The sequence below is a fragment of the Protopterus annectens genome, chromosome 2.part1 (assembly GCF_019279795.1).
Source record: "Protopterus annectens isolate FY-2018-M chromosome 2.part1, PAN1.0, whole genome shotgun sequence".
NCBI classification, from domain to species: domain Eukaryota; kingdom Metazoa; phylum Chordata; order Ceratodontiformes; family Protopteridae; genus Protopterus; species Protopterus annectens.
In genome coordinates this window covers 1,336,662,850-1,336,690,028 of record NC_056729.1, presented here as the reverse complement: position 1 = coordinate 1,336,690,028, position 27,179 = coordinate 1,336,662,850, and positions in this window count along the sequence as shown.

Sequence of the window (27,179 nt, the reverse complement as noted above, 5' to 3'; positions counted from 1 at the left end):
CGGAAGCAGAAGCTTCTGCAACTTCATGCTGAGTGGCAGACGCCACCACCATGGCATCTACAGGAACTCCTTTAGTTAGGAACTCTTTCTCCAGGGGTGCAGACAGAAACTTGTTTGGGCGGCTGGGCACCGGTTCCACGGAGTCAGGGTGTTCCCAAACCCTTAGACAAATAAGGTCTAACAATTCGTCGAAGGGCGGAGACACCCAGGAGGTGGAAGGTCGGGCTCCGAAGGCTTTGAGGAGGACCGACTCGTCCTCACATGGGAATTTGGAAGGCCAGTCACCTCTCTGCCTTAAAATCTCCAGAATATCGGAGAATGAGACATCATTGGAGGACGACTTGGGGGACCCCTCTGCATCATCGAGGTCGGTATCAGAAGTGATGGACTCATCCGGGGAGTCAACGTGCTTCCTCTTGCATGACTTCTTTCTGGGAGGCTCCTCAGGCGACGAATCTGAAGGACCCTCAGAAAGCTGGGGGCTACGTATGGAAGTATCCTTGGGCCTTCGAGCCCCGCTGGTGTCAGAGGCTCCAGCCCCAGTGTCACAGGAAGCAGTAGCTGATTCGAGTGAAATCAATGAAGATCAGTGCGCTCCTCATGGCCTCAAATGCAGGTCCACCGGAATCCGAGGACCAACCTGTCTCCGAAACCACAATCAGAGTCAGGGTTCCCTTAGCCGAGGCACCAAGAGGGAGACTTGGAGCTGAGGTATGAAGCCCCGATGTATCCCCCTCAGGTCCGACCAAGGAAACCCAGGTGCCACAACCAGAAGATGGAGTCGAAAAGGTTGGAGCCGAGGTCAGAGCTGAAAGGCCTAACGGGGGTATCGGCACCGACCCCAGGACCTCACTCGACACAGAACACCTCGGCTCCGACGACACACAGGTGCCCAGAGGAGGAATAATTGGAACCGACAAGAGGGAAGGCTCCGGAGCTGACTGGGCTGAAGCGGAAAATAACCTGGCTAACACCGGCACCTGAAGGAGCCTCTGTACCACTCTATCCACATCCAAATCTGATAACCTGGAAGACTTGGAGGACACAGAAGGTGGTCAAGATATCTTACCCAGAGAATCCAGGTTTAGACTAGCAGAAGGGCTCCAAATCAGCTCCAAGAGAATCGGAGCCGAAGCTGGCTCCAGTGTCATAGAAACCTCCTGCGGCGCCGATAACAATGGAACCGAGGAAGCCGACTCAGACACAGGAATTCCTTCCCTAGGCTCCAAAGCCAATGGAGCTGAGTAAGGTGGAGCTGTTTTCAATATCTTCTCCGATGGCTCCGAGGAACTAGACAGAGCCGGAGATCTCTTTTTTGGTTTAGATTTAGATTTCCCTCTAGGGGAGGCAGACTCCAAAGTTTCTTCAAAGGCAGGTTTGACAAGGCCCCTGAGAATAAATTTATTTTTCCTCTCTTGCAAGACTCTAGAACTAAAGGAGTGACAAACACTACAAGATTCTTGCAAATGAATGGCGCCCAAACAATACACACAGATGGCATGGCCATCTGTTAAAGACATCTTATAAGAACATTTGGCTCACTTTTTAAAACCAGAAGGCTTATGCTCCTTCTGATCTTTGCCTGACATGGTAATTCACAATAAGTCACACACAAGATAAGGAAGGCAGAAGGAAGGGACTCTAACTTAAAAGTCCCAACAGAGTTAACAGACACAGGAGAGGGCTAAGGCCCTCTAACTTAAACGGGCCTAGCCCGTCAAACACAAGGATGCCACAAAAAAACTTAAACTAAGCTAGTTGAAGAAAGGGGCTCTAACTTAAATGCCCCTACAGACGTAACAGACACTGGAGAGGCTAAGGCCCTCTAAATTAAACAGGCCTAGCCTGCCAAACACAAGGAATCCACAAAAACTAAAAAAATTAACTGAACTAGTTGCAAAATACAGGATACACTCAATGTTGCTGTAAGAACAGCTTTTGACAGAAAGTTTAGAAAAATAAGCTAAAAAAACAGTTTAAATAAGGTACTTAGCCACAGCCAAGCTCGAGGCCATGTCTGTACACTACGAGTGGCAAACGACATCTGGGGGTTTGGGCGTGGTGCATCTTGGGATACTAGGGCTAGCCCAGCCAATCAGAGACTTTGAGCTAGTAAATAGCGGCCGAGTCAGAGCCGAGAATCGGCTCCGAACCCGTCAGTTAAGAATGTGGCGAGATAGGGCCACATTACATACTAGCTGTTATTGTTTTAAATTTAGCTGGATACTTTGTTACTCTGGTGTGTGTGTGCATTCTCCTACCAAATACAAGCTGAGTAAGACAGATGGATTATTCTGACAAGTGGCATAGTGCTTTTATAATTTAAGATACCAGCACATGGTCTGCGTATTTTTGTGAGTAGGAGGTAGAACACTTTGTGAGTAAGGATATAACTCAGGGATGCTCGGAGTTAAACTGAAGGTATTTTCTTCTAAGCATTTCTCAGAAACGTTATGGAATATAAAACCTAAGTCTATAACATAGCTTTGTATGAAGCATACCAACAGACAGGGAATTTCTACCAAAATGACCTTTTAATTTGTATCTCAGCTGTTTTTCAATATTTTATACACCGTAATGAATACCCATTTCATTTTTGCACTTTATATTTTAACCTCCTCGTTATTTGTACCTTGTAACTTATTATAACTCAGTCATTTCAGTATTATAAGATATCACAAAATTACATCATATTGCATTCTTGTTTTAAAATTCTGTTGCACAGCATTATATAATGTCTTTCTTTCCTTCTTTTACACTTCGTACTGCTATCTTTCATGACTCTGTATTCTTTTATAATGCTCATCAACTGTAATCATTAGTTGCAAATTGTATTTTTGTACAGGTGCTTTTGTCCTTGGGCCTCTGCTCAAAAAGGGTCTTTCTGGTGCAGTCGGACTAACTCAGTAAACAAATGGCAGTAAATAAACAAATAATTATTGTGCTAAGGGGCAACAACTGAAAACAGTACATATATATATTTCGGGTCTACTTCGTTTGTACGAAGTTTAAGTACTTCGAAACCCACTTGGTCGAGACCAATTGTTCAAAGTTCCAAAACTGCGAAAACGAAGTACAGAGGTCACAATACAGTGCGGAATGGGAATATTCTCTTTTCCTCGCTGTAGTGCAATCTCGGAGTTGGTATATTTAAGTAGGGGGGGTGGGGGACACAGCCCCCCCCACACATGGGGAGTGCAGGGGGGCTTGTCCCCCTGCAAAACATGTTTTCTGTATTTTTTTTTTTTTTAGTCAGCCCGTCCAGCAACTAGTCTTCAGGGAAAGTGCACTTTCGTTGAAATGCACTTTCACTGAAGTGAGCATCTACTTTGTTCGATGTAACGTATTTTCGAACAAACAAAGTAGATCCATATATTTCATATGTCTAGACAGCAGGATCTGAGATGAGTATGATTTTTAAACGTTAGGGAAATAAAGTAGTAAAACACATGAGGGCTGAGTACAAGACAAAAATTTCCAGGAAAAAAAAAAAATTGCGTGTGTGTGTGTGTGTGTGTGTGTGTGTGTGTGTGTGTGTGTGTGTGTGTGTGCGCGCACGCGCGCATGTATGTGTGTGTATGTATGTATGGGTGTGCATGTATGTGTGTGTGTGCGTGTGCATGTGTTCATTAACATAGCAGGCAGAAACATTTAACTTTGAACTGTAGCAGAGAGTCTGTGGTTCAAAGAAAAAGGTTAGTCATGTACCATCACAACTGATTGAGGAATATACGTCTCCAAAGCCAGGTGAGACAATTGTGTGCATTTAACTGACATTAATGTAAAATCATTCAAATGAAATCCAAGAGCATTCATATGCCAGGGATTTCAACTATGATATCACCTATACCTTAGAAAGGCATTTCCGGGAAATTCAAGTGTCTGTATGAGACAGCAGATATCAGATTTTAAATATTTTCTGATTTGACTCCATATAATTCAGTCTCCTTTCACCAGACTTCGCTGTGGCAATATGTAGCTCTATGACCATTTGTAAGACAGAACATACAAGCTGGTGATAAGTCATGTATAACATTGCATTTCAATCATTCCACATAAATGGATGCAAGATCAGTCCAGCAACTGTAATTTATTCCATTAAATTAACTAGTAGCAATCCTAATGAGTGTGACATTTAAGTGATTGCAGAATAGCAGTGCATACCATAAACACCAGGTTATTTTCCTAATCTAATTCATAATAAAAAACAGGCCTAGTAACTGATCTAATGTGTATCTAAAAATACACTTCAACCTTTTAAACACATTTCACATCCAAACCAGTATTGAGTGGTTATTGCTTAATGGCCTATTATTTTGCACTACAGATTGGCTCTGTTTTAACAACAAAGGCAGCCAAACATTCTCTCTCATTTGCCTCTATTTTAACAATAAACGCAGTCAAATGTTATGTGACCTGGTTTTAAATTGATGTTATATGCTGCTATAAAAACAAATACAGGTCTATGGTCTTCTGTTCCCCAATTACACATGTATGCCAAGGACAGAATGTCCCATTTCTATGACTTTGGCATGGTGACTGTGACTTAGTTTGAAGTACATGCTCATTCTCCAGTATAAAAGTCAAGATGTCAGTGCAATCATACTCAGTCAATTAACCTGATGGTATCATAGGTTACATTACAAAAACCCTTTTCAAATGCTCCCTTTACCCTCAAGGAGGAAGGCAGGTACACCATGGGAGGATTTAAGGCTGCCTATCTAATTATTATGGTTTACCTTGAAGGTGGCAAGGGTGCTACTCATAAGTTCTTAGGTATATAATAGGCTAATGACCACCAGGGAATTTATAAGCCTAGCCATGCAACCCAACCCAATTGTGTTCCCAATATATCCCAGGCTTTTATTAGGAAGGGGTATGTTAGTTAGGAACTTTCCAAAGGTTATGTGTGGAGGGCGATATGATAGTTTGGGCACAGTTACTGTCTACCTCTGTCTATCACAAATGGGGGCCAGACCTGGAATAAATTTCCGCTTTCTCATTGATTGGTCTGTTTAACGTGTTATGGAGGTTTGTTCCTGAGGTCAGTATACTTTGGGAAGTGAATCTATCATGCCAGTGTGTCTTACATATCTGCGGAAGAAGGTTAACTTTCTTTAACTGAATACTTGAAATGTCATTTGTTCTATGAAGGTATAAAAGGTCAAAAAGGGTCGGAGCTTTCATGTCCAGGCTGGACAACAGTCTCCATGGAGGAGTCTATAAGAGAGTGCAGTGAGACAGCTTCCAATCTGTCCTGATAACTAATGTTTTTGAGGTTACTGATCTTTTAGTTATGAATCTCTGAGGTCTCTCAAGCTGAGTGATATGTTTAGATAAATACATGCCAAAAGGTGCATTATATGAAATAATATCTCTTTTGAGATACGAGTAAAGGTGAAGTAAGACTTGTTTGTATCTAGCGGAAATACCTTTGGAAAATAGATGAGTCAGATAGAAGGCTTACTGGACTACTGAGGAGACATGGTCAAATTATATTATCAACAGCACGTACATCCCTTACAACAGTGCCTAGATCCCTTACAACAGCACGTACATCCCTTACAACAGTGCCTAGATCCCTTACATTGGTACTTAGATCCCTTACAACAGCACGTACATCCCTTACAACAGTGCCTAGATCCCTTACAACAGCACGTACATCCCTTACAACAGTGCCTAGATCCCTTACAACAGCACGTACATCCCTTACAACAGCACCTAGATCCCTTACAAAAGTACCTAAATCCCTTACATTGGTACCTAGATCCATTACAACAGCACCTAGATCCCTTACAACAGTACCTAGATCCCTTACAGCATACCTAGATCTCTTACAACAGTACCTAAATCCCTTACATTGGTACCTAGATCCATTACAACAGCACCTAGATCCCTTACAACAGTACCTAGATCCCTTACAACAGCACGTACATCCCTTACAACAGCACGTACATCCCTTACAACAGTGCCTAGATCCCTTACAACAGCACGTACATCCCTTACAACAGCACCTAGATCCCTTACAACAGTACCTAAATCCTGTACATTGGTACCTAGATCCATTACAACAGCACCTAGATCCTTTACAACAGTACCTAGATCCCTTACAACAGTACCTAAATCCCTTATAACAGCACCTAGAGCCCTTACAACAGTGCCTAGACCCCTTACAACAGCACCTAGATCCGTTACAACAGTTCCTAGATCCCTTACAACAGTGCCTGATTGGAGGGATGTGACATCTTCATGATACGTAACAATGTTTTGTTGACCAATAAGAAGGCAGCCATCCTTGCACCAGTTGTTAACATGGTTCTTGTTATGTAAATGATATCTGATTTTTAGGTTTCCTAGTTCGTCAAAGTCGGGTGGGGGTCACAGACTCTTTTCTTCTATCATACTGATAGCAATCTTCTTCTCTTAAATCAACTTTTGTTAATTGAAAGAAATGTACATTTTTTCCCATGCAGATTGGTGCAGAACAGGGTGTTTGTGTGTGTGTGTGTGTGTGTGTGTGTGTGTGTGTGTGTGTGTGTGTGTGTGTGTGTGTGTGTGTGTGTGTGTGTAGGTGTATAGAAAAAGAACAAGAAATGAAGTGTTGTTCTGCTAATAGAAAATATAAAGACACTGGAACACAGCCATGATATAATACATATAATTTTACTTTCCTTTCTAGGCACAAGTGGATATTTAACCACTGAATCTAACGTCCATAACTTAATAATTCAAAAAACAAGTAATCTCCGTGATATCCCCAAAGTCTCAAAACAACCCACTAAAGTGTAGTGGGTCCAAAAACAAAACAGTGTAAGAAACTTCTCTGTGTGGAAGATTTTGAGTACATATATTTCTAGTTAATCACTGTATATTAATCCGATCAGACAATAGTAGTAGAAGTAGCGAATGTAAACTCGTCTTAAGTCAAAATAAAAAAAAACAAAAAGTAACAATAGAAAATATATAATTGTACAGCATTACTAAGTATTCAAAAGTAATCCAAGCAAGGCAGGCAGTCTGTTTCCAGTCGAAAATCATTTATTAAGTACACAGACAAGTGATCCAAGTAAAACAAAAATAGAGTAATAATTTCCTCACAAGCTTTCTAAATATATATATACTTTTTATCAGGCATGGGAGTGGTTTATTGTGCTGTAAAACAAAGTGTTATTGGTACACATGTTAAATTCACATCCCTTCCCCCATCAGTGTGACATTCGAGCTGGTCCTGCCCTACTTAGTAGCTGTCATAATAATATATAACCCTTATGTACAATTATATAATGATGTGGAACCTCTTATTTAACCAGATTATTAAGTAGATTATTAAGTCTGTGATTTTATCCAAGACAATATACTACATGGCTGGAAATATATCAACCTTAGTTCATTTGGCAATCAAAAAATATATATAAATATATACATATACATTTTGTATGTAAAAATCAATTTCTATTTTCATAACCTATTGTTAACAAAGATCACTTTCGTAACTTAATAATTCCAGATGAAGGGCTCATGCCAGCTCAGAAGCTTGAGTAATTGCAAAACTTATGTTGGTCCAATAAAAGGTCTGTGGACCAGTGTCTTTATGTTTTGTATTTGTGTGGTTGACTGTCACCCTACAAGACAGCTACATTTGAGAAAATGTCTCCTTTCCCTTTATAAGGGGTGAGCATAGCCCCCTGCATGGGTAGGATTTTTGCTCAAATTCATGTGACTATATTAAACGCAAAAATATCCTTCTCATTTGTACTGGAAAAACAGCAGAGAAAACAAAACAAATTAAGTTAAAAAAACTTGAGCGTACTTAGCAAGAAGTCCTTTTGATCCCTCATATCCTTGTAACTCTAACTATACTAAATGAGCCTTTTAGGTGAGAGAATATTTCCTTACAACTGAGGTTCAGTAATCCTGAAGTAACAATTACAGCAATGCACATTATTAGGAGACTTAGAATTATTTCCACAATTTTAAAGTACACATAAAGGGCCATTGATCTAACTACAAGGTATCATAGGGCTCTGCCACCCACACATTTTTTTTTTACTTTACATATAAAATAAAAACATAGGAGCAATATTATTACTAATATAGGGACCATAAGATTAAGCAGACAAACTGCAACATTTTCGACACCCTTTTCAAGCACTTAGTAGTGCTAACAAATCGAGCTACACATGACGATCCTGGTCTAAATTTCCGTCTACCTGTCCAGTCACTAAGACTAGCCTTACGCAATATAGTCTCAGTACCATTTTATTCCGTAAGTCAGTCCTCATCCAGATCCTAGCTTTTCTGGTCAACCCTCAGGTAACCCAGATTTCCTGGTACCACAAGGGGAATCACAGAAGCATAGATTTTTGGTGAAACAAATTGATCATATAGCCCATCCAATCAGTCGTTTCATGTTACTTACAAAGATGCAGGTCCATCTTATTTTATAGGTTACCACCTCCCCCATCTCACTGTCCGTATAAAGATGTCCTTGTACACAGATGACAGTTTGTTCTTTTTATGCAATCATGTATATTTCCTACACATTTTTGAAACACAAGTTATACATTTATCATGTTATTGCTATTCAAACAACCTGAGCATCGATTATTTCCACCTCTCACAGGCAAAATGTTGTCTGACACATTGCTATATATATTGGTTCTCCGGTTCGATCCTCGGCTGGGGTGCCTTCTGTGCGGAGTCTGCATGTCCTCCCTGTGGTCGCGTGGGTTTCCTCTGGGTGCTCCGGTTTCCTCCCACATCCAAAAGAAATGCTGCAGGTGGACTGAACACTCTAAATTGTCCCTAGGTGTGAGTGCATGTGTGTGTGTGCCTTCTGTAGAAGGTTGGGCGCCGGGCTGGCAACTTGACACTGTAAAACTTCACTGCCAATCATGAGCGGACAGGTGATCCGCTGTGGTGACCCCTAACTGGGAAAAAGCTGAAAGAAGAAGAAGAAGGATACATACCTAGCATGATTATGACCCTAAATAAATCCCTAGCAATTACAGAGGTGCGATTTAAGGGGCTTTACCTTACTCACCAAATAAAAACATACTTTGGAGCTATACCATATGTGTATTCCAGATAGGTGATGACTGCTGTTTTCCATTTAACCCAAATGTTCCTATTTGTTCTCTAATACTTTCATGCCAAAACTAATTACCTTCCTAAAGGCCTTATGTTCTCTGCATTATTTCTGTTGCATTTTGAGTATGCAGTACTTAAAGAAAGTAGGATGCCAACTTATCTATATCGCAGCTTTCTACCTATGAATATTTACTTAACATTCACTTAAAACTGCATCATAAGAACACAATATTTGCTATCTGCAAGATTCTGGAATCAGACTTTTGAACTTTGCTCTTTACTGATCGAATTCATAGTGATTATCAAAGTATGCAAACACGATGTCTAGTAATAGGCAGCTAATAAACACTCAATGACAAAAGAAATCAAAACATCAGGAAGTTTTAGAAAATGTTAATCTTTCAGTCTGTTGTGCACATCACACACACACACACACACACACACACACACACACACACACACACACACACAAAGACACATAGCTTCAGGTGGCAATTTGTTTTGTATATAGTAATATTTGTTGATTAGCATCACTGCTTGTTAAATGTTTTTGGCAGTTATCATTTTAATCTGGAAATTATAGAAGGTACTTTGCTAAAAAATGCTTTATTAGAAATGAATGTATTAGACAACCACTAGATGGTGCCCTGGTGTTCCTGTTAGGGTATATTACATTTATCATAAATCTGAAATGTTGATTTTGGATGCTACACAGATACTTTTGTTGACTACATTAACTTCTGCACTTGTTAGTATCTTTTGATGTTAGTTGCATATAATACCTAACAAGATATACCTGTTGTTAGAAACATTAAATAGTAGGTAATTGTTATGTCTGAGTGCCACATTTCATTCTAATTCTTACTGTCTAGATTCTTGACATTACTTCAGTGGATTTGATGCCTGCAAATGTTTATTTTTATATACTAAAGAACCTGCTCAAATGAAGAGCTTTCTCCATCACAAGGCGGCAGCTATGATTCAAAAATGGATTCTCATCTTTACATCACATATCCAACCATTCTTTTTTATCAAATAGTGAGGCTAAAGCAGTCTTTGTACACCTCAGATGAGGCAATCTCCTTCCTGCAACCCGATTCCTCTTGTGGGTTTACCTAATCTGACTTGGTGTAAAATTTCATCAGGTCTGTCAACTATCCCAGGAGAATCAGCACAGAGACATTCTAAACTTCCAACCAGTGCAGAGAGGTATGTTGCAGAGCTGCGGACCCCCAGCCCCTTCCAGCAATGACCAGGACAATGGTGCTTCCTTCAACAAGTCCTCAGATGATTGTGTGTACATAGTGGTGAGAAGACAGCTGTTCCCTTGGGAAATGATGTTCTGTTTTGAGCTTGTGGATTTTGTCAATGATGTACATAACATGGACACTCATGATTATGACTGATCAGGCATACAAATGGCTTTAGAAACTGATTTTTCCTGCAAACTACATTCTAAACCTATCCCCCATTTCTTTTCTGATGCATGCTACAACACAGTGCCTAGCAAAGGTGGCAAGCAACATAACTGTAAGAGCCATTAGTGGCATTTAACATTAGTATTTAGCTCTAGAAGTAATTTTGTTTAATCTTAGTGAGGGTCTATTCTCCCTGACTTCTTGCTACATTTTTCTTGCAGTTGGCTAGAAAGGTTATGAGTATGATTTTTGAACATGTGTCCATCTACTTGAAAGATGAATTCTAAATGTTCTAGGCTATATTCTATCTTTTGTGGCTGTACTTAAATCCACTAATCTTAAACATTGTGCCATGTGTGGTCCAATTTAAAGAGCGGAAGTTTTTAGTTTCCATCAGTATCTATTGATGCTGATCCACATGTCTGCTTCTGGGGATCTCTAGAGCTACAGCTTGACTATCGGCTGTTAGGCACCCCTCCAGTTTCTCTTACCCTGCCCCTACACTACCCTACCTAGGTGCCGCTATCTTGGTGGGGAGGTAAGAGAAAATGGATCCATCAACCATAGTCTGGTGATACCCCCTATTCCCCCCATGGAGTGAGGCCTTTTTGCAGGGTGCAAAGAGCAAGTTGGTCCAGCAACATGGCAGGTGAAAAAGAGTCAGGGTCACATACATTCACTGTTCACATTAGGGCTTCTGTCTTTAAGATAGAAACCCTCTGAAATACTAGACTGATGTCATATGGAGGTGTGCAATGGCATGCTTATAGACTCACTCCTACTTACATTGTGATGCAAACCTTCATGTAGCCTGCCTCCCAAGATGCACCCATCTTCGAGACAGCTCAGCTCCTGTATCCCCAGTGGGTATCATGTCTCTGGGTTATATATCCCTCCCTCCCTCACTCACCCCTGAAGAGAGACAAGATGGTTGAGACTCATCAAGGTATGCAGTCAGGACTTCATCCATTTGCCCCAGCTGAGCAGCAGATGCACACATCTTGGAGAATTTTCACTTAGTATCTAACTCTCTTATTTATTAGTAATGGTATTCAGACTGTAATTGTATATCGCTTGATTCATTTTTAACTCCTCATGTCCTCCTTGATCTTTGTCAGTCCACTTTCAAGAGGTGCTATAAGCATTAAGATCACCTTCACATGGATACTGAATGGTCTCCTTGTAGCCAGGGAGCTATTATTTTTTTCTGTTTTGGTCTGCATTGATCTCTCGATCTCTGTAGCATATGGCATTATGCCTCACAGAATCCTGATTGTTGCATTTCTAGTGTGTTCTTTCTCCCATAATTTTTGACACGATTATGTCTTGCCTCAAGGGGGTGCTATCAGAGATTTTTTTTTTGGGGGGGGGGGGTTACCATGTCTTCTGAGCAGCTTTTATGATGAGGTGTTGCACAGGGATCATTTATTTTATTTTATTTAGTTTATTTATTTTTATTTTTTTTTTATTTATTTTACATTTGTTGACCGGGCTAGTCTAACTGGATACGTGTCCATTTTCAGTAGAGGCCCGGGGAGATAAGCTCCACTATAATCTACATATATATGAGACAGACAAAAAGTACAAAAAAAACAATCTAAAATACATAAACTTGAAAATATCCTTCAACAAGGTGATTTATACAGAAACTAAATTCTACTGTGGATGCATACAATGTTTAGCAAGGCAAAAATAAAGTAATGTTACCATGAGAAAGTCTTAGATAATTCACAAAGAGGGGAGTGAGAGGATTAATTTACTAAATTCAGTAAGGTGGGTGAGCGGAGGAGAGATGTAGAAAAAGGTAATACTGAGGGGGGGGGTTGTTAGTCTGGGTTAGTACATGGACATAGCCATTGTAATTTTAGTTGAAGTTTTAGTTGTTTTTTAAAGAGTTGTAATGATGAGAGAGATGTCAGTTTACTGGGAAGCTTGTTCCAGATCTTCCCCACTGAGTTTGAGAAAAGAGAGTTACCTGCCTTATTGTGGGATTTCTGAATGGTTACCAGTAGTTTATTTGCAGATCAAAGGGTAGTAAGGTTTGTGTAGGGGGAGATGAGGTTTTTGAGAATAGGAGTATTATTGGGTTGGTATAGAATATTATGGGTAATGGAGAGTTGTTGAAATTGTAGTTGGTTATTAAGTTCTAGCCAACCTAGAAGTTTGAGATTTAGACAGTGATGAGTTCTAAATGGGGACCCTGTAGAAAACCTGGCAATATTGTTATAAGAAGTGATCAATTTGTTTAGGTTGCTTTTGGAAAGATTAGTAAAAATAGGTGAGGCATAGAGGAGGGTGGAGATCAGATGGGTCTGGGCAATAGTAGCTCTAGCATCTGGGGTGAGAAAGGGTTTTATCCTATACAAGGATCCAAGTTTTCTGTTTACTGTTTTAATAGTAGCATTAATATGTGAGTCGAAGTTGAGGTTGTTATCAATTATTACACCTAAGAGTTTGGTAGTTGGATCAGGAGTTATGATTGTGCCATCGATGGATGTAATAGAGAAATGTATTGGGGTGGATTTTATAGTAGGAGTGAAGAGTAGTAGTTTGTTTTTTTTGGCGTTTAGGAGTAGACAACATTGTTGGAACCAGTTTTCTTCTAGGTTAAATACTACTGTTTGGGTGATGGAGTGCAGTTCAGATGAGGTGGAATCTTTACAAATCAAAGTGGAGTCATCTGCATACTGTATGCAGGTTGGTAGAGGTAATATAGTGGAAAGATCGTTAATGAATATGGAGAAAAATAGGGGTCCCAGGATCGATCCTTGAGGGACATCAAGGGTAATAGGGAGATGTTTGGATAGGTTGTTGTCCCACAGGACAGCCTGCTGTCTATTGCCCAAGTAGGACTTGAACCATTGTACAGCTTGTGTGTCAAGTGAGAATGAATTTAGTGTGTTGAGAAGTATTTGATGGTTAACCATATCAAAAGCTTTAGACAGGTCAATAAATAGTGCAGAGGAGAGCATGTTATTGTTACGATGTTTATTTATACAGTCCATAAAGGATAGGAGGGCAGTGGTGGTACTATGGGATGGTCTAAAACCATGTTGACAGTCAGTTAGTAGATTATTTTGGAGGATGTGTTCAAGAAATTGTTAATGTATGCATTTTTCCATAATTTTGGCAAGTGGTGATAGTAGGGCTATAGGTCTATAGTTGGAGAGTTCAGTTGAGTTACCACCTTTGTGAAGTGGGATTATGTGAGAGATTTTCCAGAGTGAAGGGATGTAGCTTTCAGTTATAGTTCTATTGATTAGGATAGAAATGGGATAGGCAAAAACTTTTGCAGCAGTTTGAAGCAATTCAGGTTGTAGGAGATCAGCTGAGTGAGTACATGGTTTAAGTTTATTAAGTAGAGTAAAGATGCGGGTTGTAGGAATAGGTTTTAGGTGAAAGGTAGATGGTAGGGATGTTAGGGAGGATGAGGGGGTAGAGTTAACAAGTGGTAAGGTGTTAGCTAGAGATTCGACAGTTTCTGAAAAAAAATGTATTGAAAGCATCAGCTATCTGGATGGGAGAGTTTGGAGAGAGGCCAGATGGGGTTGGTGTTTTGGAGTGGCCTGGATGTAATAGTTTACTTATGCCTGACCAGAAGGTTTTGGGTTGACTTTGGTGTTTTTTTTGGAGTTTCAAGAAATAGTTTTTTTTATCCTGAACTATTAATTTTTTGGTGGCATTTCTAAGCTGTCTAAAGAACTGCTGATCGATTGGGTTTTTAGTGTTTCTCCATTTGGCCCAGAATTTGTTTCTTTGAAGGATTTGTTGCCTGGTTTCTTTAGTAAGCCATGGGGCTGCTTTGTTTCTAATTCTTATAGTGCGTGAGGGGGCATGGAATTCAAGAATTTGTAGGAATTTGGAGTTAAAATAGGATACTGCTTCATGAAGTGGTAGGTGCATTAAAGGTGACCAGTCACAGGCACAGGATTGAAGTTCAGTTTGAAAGGCTATGGGGTCAAAGTGTTTTTTGTTACGGGTGATTTTAAAGGGAGTTTGATTTGGGATAAAGGATTTTTGTCTAGATAAATAGGTAAGTGAGTGGTCACTAATATCGTCGGGAAGGATACCAACTTTGTAAGAGAGGGGGTGTTTGTTAATTAGGATCCAATCTAGTATACTTTCTTTGCCGCTGGGTTTATGGATTCTGGTGGGGGTGGTAATAGTTTGGGAGAAGTCATAGAGGTTTATATGGGCTGTAGGTTTAAGAGTGGCACAGGTGTTCCAGTCTATATTAAAGTCACAGAGTACAATGGTTTCCTGAGGGAAGGATGTCGAAAGCCAGCAGAAGATACTTTCTAGGGTGCTAATGTTATTGCCTGGGGGTATGTAGGTGCATATTATGTATATAGATTTTGTAGCACTGAGCTGGAGCTTAGAGATAAGGATTTCTACATTGGTGTCTAGAGGTGGTTGTATTAGTAGAGAAGTGATTTGTAAATGAAATTTATACAGTATTGCTACCCCACCACCCTTTTTGGTGGGTCGGTCTAATCTTAAGATATTATAACCAGGTGGGAGTATTTCATTGTCTTTTGTAACAGGTTTAAGCCAGGTTTCTGTTAAGCATACAATATCAAAAGAGTGAGTATCTAGTAGTGCGTGTAGTTGGCTTATTTTATTGTTAATACTCCTTATATTAAGGTGAGCTATGAGTAGAGAATTAGGGGTTACATGGGGAGTGAAAGGGGGAGTGGTGTGGCTAAGGGTGTTGCTGTCTGGTCCTGGGTTGGGATGAATGTCCCCATGAAGGAGAGGATGTCTATTGGGATTATAATGATGCTTCAGAAGTTTAATGCAATTTTGTTGTGATTTTCTGTATTGTGTGAATGTAAGATGGGCTACTCTGTGGAATTTGGCAGATAGATAAGTTGAGTTTGATGTTATGTTTGAATGGCTTAGGGATTTAGGATAATTTATTAGCAATGTTTGTTTTAGGGTTGGTGAGATGATGTGAATTGTAGGTTTTCATAAAAGGTAAGGGTGTAGGGTATTGAAAGGATAGATAGGAAAGAAAGTAGGAGAGGTATTTTTATATATGTGAGTATATGGGTAAGAGGCATGTTTGTAGGACATTATAGAATATTGTTAGGATTCAGGAGGTATGGGTAGAGTGAGTGTGGAGTATTGAAATATGTAAGAGGTGAGTGAGGGTAAAATTGTCAGTATGGGAGTGGGTGTGTAGATGATTGGTCTGTAATAAGTTAGTGATAGCTATTGGATAGGAAGGAGGGGGGGTGTGGCTTTGTAAGTAGAAGAGTAGGACCACTGGGGGTGTGTGGAAATTGGGGTTAGGGCAGGGGAGTGGAGTGAGCCCGCAGGGCGAACGGAGCGGGTTAGAGCAGGTAAGTGAGAGTCTGCAGAGACAATCAGAGAGCAGCAGCAGATTCTTGAGGCAAAGTAAGTATGTCCAGGTTGAAAGAGAGTGGTAAATCAGGTGAGAGGTAGAGAAATGTTGGTGGGGTGGAAGGATTGAAAAGAGTGTAGCTAGATGGTGGGAAGAGAAAGGTAGCAGCAGAGGGATACAGCAAGGAGATTAGCAATTAGTCAGGGGAAGAGAGCTGGAAATAGTATACAGAGCCGATATTTGGGAAGGTGGAGAACTAGGTATAACCCTGGTCTGGATTAGGGTGCCACCTAGTGGATAGAAAGTAAAATACAACAGAGGTATGTATATTAGAGATAGCTAGAAGAGGGACTACAGATAAGACTTAGCAAAGGGAGAAAGTAGCAGATTGCTATAGGGGTTTAGAGGAGAAAGGAATTGCTGCAGGGTTCCCTATTTGGTAGCTTGGTTTCTCTAAGTCCTAGGTCAAGTATAACTGTTTCCAGTTTTCTTGTAAATCCTCCTGGTGCCGGAAGAACCTGCCAACCCTCTTGTGACTGATTGAAACTGCCTGTCCTATACTGTACACTCTACCAAGGAAAGAAAAGGAAAGAAAAGTAGAGAAAGTAGGTTCTGGGCATAGATTTGTTTGCAAATTAGGCTCCTGTTCTGGTATTCCTATAAGGGTCTTATAGTTTGCCTGTGTGTGAGTCTCTAGCAGCCAGTACCTGCCCTTCTTAGCCCCCCCTCTCCCACCCTTCGTATGCTCTACTCTCCTACTTTTTAACTATTATCTCTTCTCCCTCACACCCCTCTTGGTCTTATTCTTTATTTCTCCATTTCTTTCTCTTTTTATCTGCACTATCTTATTGGTAGCTCCCTCCCCTCTGTTTCTGTTGTTTCGTATGCTGTTCCCTTCTGGCTCCAACTAGCCCTTACATCTGTTTACAATAGTACTCTGGCTTCCTATTCCTTTTCACCTCTATCCTAGCCTCACTCTCCATCTGTCCCCTATCTCTCTGCTTTGCTCTATTCCTTGTAAGCTGCCTACTTTCCTCGTTAACTTAGACCTGCTCTTCCTCTATTTTCACTGTATGTTCACATACTGATTTTTACCTGTCTGTGCTTTATCTTCTCCCTGAACTCTGGTCTCTACTTTACCTTCTTTTTCTCACTATATACCTCTCTCACCTTACTTACCTGTATTTTTGATTGCCTCCTTTCCCATCTCTCCTTCAGCTGTTTCTTCCCGCTCCCTACCCCCAATTCCCACACACCCCCAGGGGTCCTACTCTTATACCTCTCTGAACACACCCCCTACTTCTTTCTTCCAATATCTTACCCTGCTTTATCCCGCTCCTCTGTTAACCACACCCCTTATCACCTCCTCCCCTCTTACCTCATTCCTTCCAAAATCCCTCCCTTATATCTGACCTCACAGCTCTATATTTGTCATCTACTTCATTTTTATTTTTTATTTTTCTCTTACACTACCATTTTACACCCTCTTACTACCTCTTACTGGCCCTCTTTCTCTCCTCCCTCTCCTATTAGGCTTTATATCATTTCTCCTATCTTAGCCACTTCTAGTATCTTCCTTAACTCCTACTATAATACTCTCTAACTATGCCTCCCAACTTCCCTACTATGCCCACACTTACAATTCCACTCCTTACCATCCTGTTCTCTGCATACCTTCTTACCTTCTTTGAAAACCCTCTTTTGCCCCACTCCATCTACCCCAATAAACACACATCTACCCTTACAAATACTTCTCCCATTTTACACTCCAACATTACCTTTAACCCCAACTATCTCTTACCTAAATACCACAGACTCTCCCACCTTAAGTATGTATATCCTACCAATAAGAAACTAATACTTCAAATCTTTCTAAAGAACCATTTAATAACTAAACCTAATCTTCTTACATTACAAGATGGAGACATCCACCCTAATCCTGGGCCAGCTTATCCCTCTCCCAAAACTAATTCACCTAAAATCTATGACTCCCTCCTTATTGGACACCTAAACATTCATAGTATAAATAACAAAATAGCTCAATTACATGCCCTCCTTGATATTCATTCGTTTGACATTCTGTGCCTCTCAGAGACCTGGCTCAAACCAGAAACAAAAGACACTGAGATCACACCCCAAGGATATAGCATAATAAGACTTGACCGACCAAAACGTAAAGGTGGTTGAGTAGCAATTCTTTTTAAGAATCAGTGTAATATCTCTACTCTTCCAGCCTATCCTACCCCAGATTGCAAAGTAGAAGCCATCCTAACAAAACTCCAAATAAACACCAAGAAATCCCTTTACATTATCTGCATCTACTTACCACCAGGAAACAATATACCCATACTAGAACCCTTTCTCAGCTGGGTATCTACTACTTACCCCCAAGAAACTATAATTCTATGTGACATCAATGTTGACTGGAACACTATCAATGCAGATAATCCTTCCTCTCATATGAACCTATATGGTTTCACCCAGACTATTACTTCAACCACTAGAATCAACAAGCCTAACAATAAAGAGAGTATTTTAGACTGGATACTCATAAACAAAATCAAACACGCCTACAAAGCAGGAACCCTGCCTGATGATATAAGTGATCATGCTTTAACCTTTATTACTAGAGAAATAACTGATTTCCCAAACCCCCCTAACATTCAAAAAATACGCTCTACTAAAAATTTGAACATAGACCTATTTCAAAATGAACTCAGCAAATGCAACTGGAGCCCCCTGAAATCTCTTCCCCTTGAAAATGCAGTATCATACTTTAATACCACTTTTTTATCCATTCTCAACAAACATGCTCCTGAACGCACCAACAGAATGAAACCCAATATTGCCCCATGGCTCTCTAAAGAAACTAAAAAGCTAATTCTCTCCAGAAATAAAGTCTGGGCGAAATGGAGAAACCATAGAAATTCCCTTGACCTTCTTCATTTCCGCCAACTTAGAAACTTCGACTAAAAAGCAATAATTACTGACAAAAAAACCTACTACTGCAAACTTCAACAAACTCATCATAACAACCCCAAACAGTTTTGGTCATCTATAAATAGACTCCTCTCCCCAGGAACATCCAAAACTCCCACCCTCTCAATGCCGACCCAGATACTCCCCACCTCACTGCAAATGCGTTCAACTCTTTTTACTGACACTATTCTATCACTAGCTAAACAACTTAGCACTAATAACTCCAGCCCACCTATAAACCAAAGACACCCTTCAAATAACTTTAAAATACAACCTATTCCTACATCTTTCATCTCTAGACTTATCCACAAACTTGAAAAGCCCCATCTGGTACCTTTACTGGAAACTCCATTAGTACTCAAAATAGAAATTGTCCGCAAATAATGGAAGAAAATACCTAAAGCCAGTTTGTACTTGCTTCAGTAAGGCAGCGCTTTAACTGTAACCACATTTACAGATTACAGAGGAGTTTGTACGGTTGGCAGATGCTGCTCAAAGATGTGTGGCGTGTAACAGACCATGTGGGAGGCACATCAATTACCAAGGTGGCCGTTTTGCAAGTCTGTAACTTCACAACTTTACAACATTATGATTCCCAGCTATCATGTCTAAACCTTATTCCTTTCTAATTTGTTGTATACATGGTCTGGTAACTTTCCACAATTATCAACTTGATCCAATAACATATTCTATAACATAATTGTCAGTGTTGGTTTTGCTCTTATTTGCATTATATATGCTTTGACTCAGTGATGTCATTAGGTGGAAGAGTCTGTGATGTCATTGCTACACTGCTGATACTCTCTATAACTCTTCTTCACTCAGTTATGGATGACTCTCCTCAATACCCATAAAGATTTGTTGGATCACATCTTTAGCTGGATATTTGGTTACTGCTTGAAGTTAAATCCCTTCCAGAACAGGGGCTTTGGAAGTCCAGCTCTGTGACATAGAGGGATAAATCCTTGATGATAACCCAAAAAACCTGAGTTTGAGGATTGGATTTTGTAGTGGAACAGACTAGTAGAACAGGTTAGACATGAGTCCCATCTTAGAGGAGAAAAGTGGTCCAGCACTTTGCAATGCTGATACCTTCTAGAGAGATTGCTAAATATACAGCCTTCAGAATAGGGGATAGCGATGTGTGTTTGGCACTTTCAGGCCACTTCAGTGCTACAGCCTTCACAATGCATGTGTACATGTGTGCATGCTCACAGAGGAAGGGGCTTCAGTCCCTCATATCTATACATCTTCACATCATCCACTGGAAAGGGCGTTAGGGCTACAGAAAGAAATATCATAATGTCGACCTGGTAGATGGGCTCCTGAGATAAGCTTTCATCCTATGGGATGAACAAATGGGTTGATCGATGACAAGAGAAAAGATAATTGGAAGCAGTGTGGAACCTAAAGGATTAAAAAAAGACAGAGGCTTACACATATCATCCATGGGCCCTCCACTTTTATATTCCCCTCCATAGTTATTCATGGTGAAATATATTAGTTTTACCTTGTATGTAAGAGATTGACACTTAGCAGCCAAGTATCTGAAAGTTAAAACCTATTGTTACCATCTTTAGAATATCATCAAGGTTAAGCATCTTATTCTATCTGACGTCCTTGTTATAGTCACTAATGCCCTATTCTGACAGCACCTACACACCTGGAATGCCTGCATCTGGTGTTTACTGATGTCAGAAATGCCCACATCCAATGTATGGTTAACTCCGTTTGCAGTCTGTTGATGAGGTCTTTCTGCTATAAGTCAGTAAATCACCCCATATATATATATATATATATATATATATATATATATATATGGTTCCGCCAAATCATCCGAATTACCATTTCATCGAATTGCCAAATCATGTCGAGACCAAATGCAGTTAAAACTTACTATTTAATGAAAACTCGCTATCCATGAATCTCAAATGTATTTAGAAAACTCGATAAAGCAACTACAAATAAACATCCCAGACACTGTTTACTATGTTTTATGCAGGGGGCAACCCTTCACCCCACCCCGTAATAAAATATACCAACTCCAAGGTTGCACTACAGTGGGGGTTAGGAAATAACACTCTTTCCCCACTTGTAGTGCAAGCGCTACTACATAAGCGTGAAGTAAAACTTTGTGGAATGTTATTTGTAGTTGCTTTCTGAACCACCGATTTCGATGTCGAATATGGATTTTCGATAAATAATACAACCCGATTTGATCTCAATAATTCTAGTCCCGATGAAATAATGTATTCGATATGATTGAAGATGGAATCATTATACATATATATATATATATATATATATATATACTATATATACTATATATATACTATATATATATATATATATATATATATATATATATATATACATAATATCAGATTTAGTGAGTCACTTGAGTTTCACCCAGACTATTACTTCAACCACTAGAATCAACAAGCCTAACAATAAAGAGTATTTTAGACTGGATACTCATAAACAAAATCAAACACGCCTACAAAGCAGGAACCCTGCCTGATGATATAAGTGATCATGCTTTAACCTTTATTACTAGAGAAATAACTGATTTCCCAAACCCCCCTAACATTCAAAAAATACGCTCTACTAAAAATTTGAACATAGACCTATTTCAAAATGAACTCAGCAAATGCAACTGGAGCCCCCTGAAATCTCTTCCCCTTGAAAATGCAGTATCATACTTTAATACCACTTTTTTATCCATTCTCAACAAACATGCTCCTGAACGCACCAACAGAATGAAACCCAATATTGCCCCATGGCTCTCTAAAGAAACTAAAAAGCTAATTCTCTCCAGAAATAAAGTCTGGGCGAAATGGAGAAACCATAGAAATTCCCTTGACCTTCTTCATTTCCGCCAACTTAGAAACTCGACTAAAAAAGCAATAATTACTGACAAAAAACCTACTACTGCAAACTTCAACAAACTCATCATAACAACCCCAAACAGTTTTGGTCATCTATAAATAGACTCCTCTCCCCAGGAACATCCAAAACTCCCACCCCTCTCAATGCCGACCCAGATACTCCCCACCTCACTGCAAATGCTTTCAACTCTTTTTTTACTGACACTATTCTATCACTAGCTAAACAACTTAGCACTAATAACTCCAGCCCACCTATAAACCAAAGACACCCTTCAAATAACTTTAAAATACAACCTATTCCTACATCTTTCATCTCTAGACTTATCCACAAACTGAAGCCTTGTACCCCTTCTGCTGACAAGCTCCCTTCACTTTTTCTCCAAAAGGCTGCCAAAGAAATTGCATATCCAGTATCTATACTTATAAACAGGACAATCCAAGAGGGAACCATCCCAGACATCTGGAAAATATCCCATATTATCCCTTTACATAAAGGTGGAAACTCCATTGAGTACTCAAACTATAGACCAATTGCCCTCCTTTCTCCCTTAGCAATATAATGGAAAAATGTATTCACCAACAACTTTTACAGCATCTCTCTCAAAACAACATAATAGCAAACTGTCAACATGGTTTCAGACCACATCACAGTACTACCACTGCTCTCCTATCATTTGTAGATACTATCAACAGGAACCATAGCGACAACCTTCTCTCTTCTGCTCTCTTCATTGACCTCTCTAAAGCTTTCGATATGGTCAACCACTCCATTTTAATTAACACTCTTACATCCCTCTCCTTTGATAATCTTGCCATTAACTGGTTTACATCCTACCTTGGCAATAGACAGCAAGCAGTTTGTTGGGAAAACCAAATTTCCTCACTCACACCCGTTTCCATCGGTGTACCTCAGGGCTCCATTCTAGGACCTCTTCTCTTCTCCCTGTTCATCAATGATCTTCACTTAGCAATTCCTCAATCTACCTGCATTCAATATGCAGATGACTCCACCCTTATCTGCTCTGCTTCATCTCCTAATGAACTTTCATCTATTACTCAAAATGTCTTCAACACTGTAGAAACTTGGTTCACTAGACACAACCTCCTCCTCAATGCCAAAAAAACTAAACTTCTCCTTTTCTCTCCTAGCACTAGGTCCACCCCCTTGGACTTCACCATCTCCTCAAATAATGCCACTCTCATTGCTCCTGATCCAACAACAAAATTATTAGGAATAACAATTGATAACAACCTCTCCTTTGACCAGCATATCAACAACACCATTAAAACAGTCAATAGAAAAATAGGAAGCCTATATAGAATTAAACCTTTCCTAACATCATCATCCAGAGCCAAGATTGCCCACTCTCATCTTTTGTCTACTCTTCTTTATGCCTCACCAATTTTTACTAACCTTAAGAAAGCCAACCTTAACAAACTGGCTACTTGCTACAACAACATTGCCCGTTTTGCCACTAGTAACCCTTTTAGAACTCATCACTGTATTAACCTGAAACTTCTAGGCTGGCTTGAACTACAAAACCTTCTGTTAATCCCTCAACTCACTATTGCCCATAAAATCTTATACCAACCAAACAAAACCCCTATTCTTTCTAAACTTTTAATCCCTTATAACAACCTAAACTTCCTTCGCTCATCCAGTAAACTTATGGCTACTATAACAAAGACTTATAATTCTGCCGGTGACTCTCTCTTCAATAATACTGTAGGAAGGAACTGGAATCTGCTTCCTAGCGACATAACACTTACTACATCTCTGCCTCTCTTTAAACACAAAATCAAAGATTACTTCCAAAGCCACTGGCTCTGTTCCTGTTCAAAACCTGACTAATCCTTTACCTCCTATGCACTTTCCTACTACTCTGCACTTTCCTACTACTTTACTTTCCCTCTCTCTTTACTGTATCTGCTTCAGTCTACCTCCTTTTAGAGTATTTTGTTTCTTCTTTCCTCTATGCTAATCTCTCACAACTTTCCCTTCTCTTTTCTTATACTGCTTCCCTTCCTCCTCTCCTATTTTAGTGCTTCTCTTTCTCCTTCTGTTACTAAGATTAGTTCTTTATAATATTATTAATCAATTTTGCTCTCTGTTTTGTGCCTTGTTCTTGATGTTATTTCAGCTACTTAATGTTATTTTTAGAAATGTGATCCTCTCTTTGTATATATCTGTTATTGGGTACTATATTTTTTATTTGTCTTTTCATCTATGATGATTTTGTCCATTTGCTTGTCTATTGTAACGTTTTTTGTTCAAATTTATGTGGAGCTTTTCTCCCCGGGCCTCTACTGAAAATGGAAATGTATCCAGCTAGACTAGCCCGGTCAACAAATGTAAAATAAAATAAATAACTACAAAATACAGCTTAATAGGTAGGTCCAAGGTGGAACATACTTTCTTAGTCTTTTTTCTATTGGCTTGCATGGAGCTTAGACATGACATCATTGGTTTAAACATTATTGGGTCTTATTCATTACATACAGCTTTCTATAGGCTATTCAACAAAAGTTAGTATACCATTGGTTGTTTTATTCTGTTTAAGTAGTAATTGTTTAATGAGAATGACATCATGACTAATTTAAATTATTTCTGTGAGCACTCTATTTATACTGAATGTAGTAAACAAGTAGTATGAGTTCTGAAGAAGTTCCTGACAGCATTAAAGGAATGAAAGCGCTAAACCACAGTCCGGTCTCGGTGTTTTATTTTTTATGTTAGTAGTTTTTAATATATATATATATATATATATATATATATATATATATATATATGTATATCAGATTTGAGGGTCACACTTGGGTTTCATGGCTAGGCCTATTATGGCCCTAGTCATCATTAACCTAGCATAGACTTATGAACCTATATATCACACATAGGCTGCAGAGCATCAGTGGTGGATACTGGCATGGTGTCCAACTGAGATAAGGAAACGTTAACATACTGAGCATTGCACACTCATGATCATAATTATCTTAAGGAGCTCCTGACAACCTAATGTGGTGTCTTATCCACTCCATTCACTGATGACGGATGATGATATTTCCCAGGACGTAGTTGAAAACCTTTACAGAAATGTTCATGTTCACATCAGATTTCTCTCCATTAGAATTCTATCTTGCCAGCTGCAGAATGCATTTTTGGTAACTTTTAAAAGGGTCCTAAAGACCCTGTTATTTTTTATGACATCCATCTGTCATATGCATACTCTTAGCTTAACTACCTTATTTTTTTAATCATTTTGCATTTTACTGTTGATCTTATGTTAGAAAAAAAACTGATACTCTTATTTATTGATAATTTAGTGTACACTTTCTGTTTTTAAACACTCCTTTTATTTCACATTTTACTTACAGTTATGCAATCTTCATGCAGGCTAAGTATCATTGTAACCTGGCTGGCAACCTCTGAATTCTTGGTTATTGTCTTCCCTCATTCTCATTATGTGAATCATCTCAGCCTAATATGAACTGTTACCGTTTTAGAATCATCCTGTTTGTAATTTTAACTTCCAAGAAAGAATAAACTTTTAATTCTTACTATTATGTTTCAACACTACCTTATGATGTTTTAATAAAAATATATATACAACCTATCATACATCAATGAACAGAGAAACCTGAAAAGAGAGACTTTAACTTCTTCCTTTCCCCTTTGCCTTTCTCATTTGTACTTTTCCATTTTCATAACTCATCTCCTGATGTCCTTTTATTCTGTCCCTTCATATTTCTTTCTCTTCTTTCTTCCTTCCTCAGTTAGGGAGTTTTCCATTTGCTCCCACCTCCCACATTTCTTTCTAAATCTCCTTTCCCCTTCTCCTTCACTTCTCGCTTCACCTCCACTTTAATTTGTTTGGTGATATTTCTTACTCCTCCACTTCTCTGTGGTTCCTCGTTTTTCCATGTTTTTGTTTTTTGCTACTACTTTTTTGCCTGTCATCATCATTACTCCTGCTATCATACACCACAAAGAATAGATTCACCGATAAAGTTTCAGCTTCTGCAAAGATTTGCACAACAATTTCCTGAAAGGGTTCCTTGTGCTGTCTGTATGCAGTTTCAAAAAGATATGCAATCATGTGCCCCTTTCATCCTGACATTACCAATGGGCATGTTTGCCCCTGAGAACATCCTCATTCATTTCACTGGAGTGTAAAAATTCTCATGAAGGTATTTGCATGTAAATATGCTACATTTATGAGCCCTAGGCACATATCTGGGTAATCACAGTATTCGTTCCCTCTCTTCTTTCTCTATTTGTCCTTGTATCTCTTCTTCTCATGTCTGTCTCTGTTCCTCCCTGCCATTCTGCTGTATTTCCTTCGGCCATCAATTCCCTATTTTCATGAGTCCTTTAGTCGTGTCCCCTCTGTCCTCTGCTTTTCTAGCTCCTTCACTATCTTTGGTTCCTCTTTTCTTTCTGTTTTCCTGCTTTCAGTTCTCCCACATTGTAGTACTGCTTCTTGATATTCCTTTTTTCAATTCTATCCACCCTTTCACTCCTCCTCCCTGAAGTATTTGAGACTAAAACTTCACATTCTCCTGTTTTTTCTTCCATCTTCAAGTAACCTCTTTTCTCTTCATTCCTTCCACTCAAGTTTTTGCCACTGCTTATTAAATAATCTTTGGGCCTCTTTTGTCTATAATAGTTGTAAATTCCTCCCACGAGTTTCCCATAGGGTTTCTAGTATATCCCCCTTTATTCTCCAATTCTCTTCCCTTTCCCACATCATTTCATTCCGGTCTGCGTTATATTCAACATCAACTAATTTGGGAACATTTGCTATAAAACGTGCTTGCATCTCTGTCTTTAGATTCAGAGCCCCAAGCACCCCCCTCTTTTCTATTGCCTCCGTCACCACTTGCCCTGATACTCCTACTCTACCTACTTCCCAACAAATGTTCTCCAAAGCTACTTAACCTTTTTCAAAATTTCTTTATCTGAGATACTCCAGAGAAATTGTCCTGGGTATGTGAACTGTGACAGTGTGAGCATTTTCTGCACTGGCATTCTGCAATCTCTATCCATACTTATTAATTTTCATTTTCGTAACTTTATCATATTTCGAGTATGTACTTTGCAATGAGTTCTCCACCTTGTCCTTTAACAAATTACTTCCTCAGATCATTTACCTTCTTCTTCTTTCTGTTCACCTCCATCACCTGCATTTTTGTCCGATTTATTGTGTATCCTGATATCCTTCCAAGCCTCCTTAAAATATCCCACAGTACTCCCAGATCTTCAGCTGGATGGACCATAGTTATCAACTTATCATCCACAAATAAAGAGATCATTTTTCTCCATTTCCCCCCACCTATAGCCGTTTATTTCTGACCTCCTTATCACTTGGGTCAAGGGTTCAATGTGGATGACAAAAGTATTTGTAGCAGAGGGTATCCCTGTCTCATCCTCCTTTGCACTTCTAATCTCTCTGACATCCT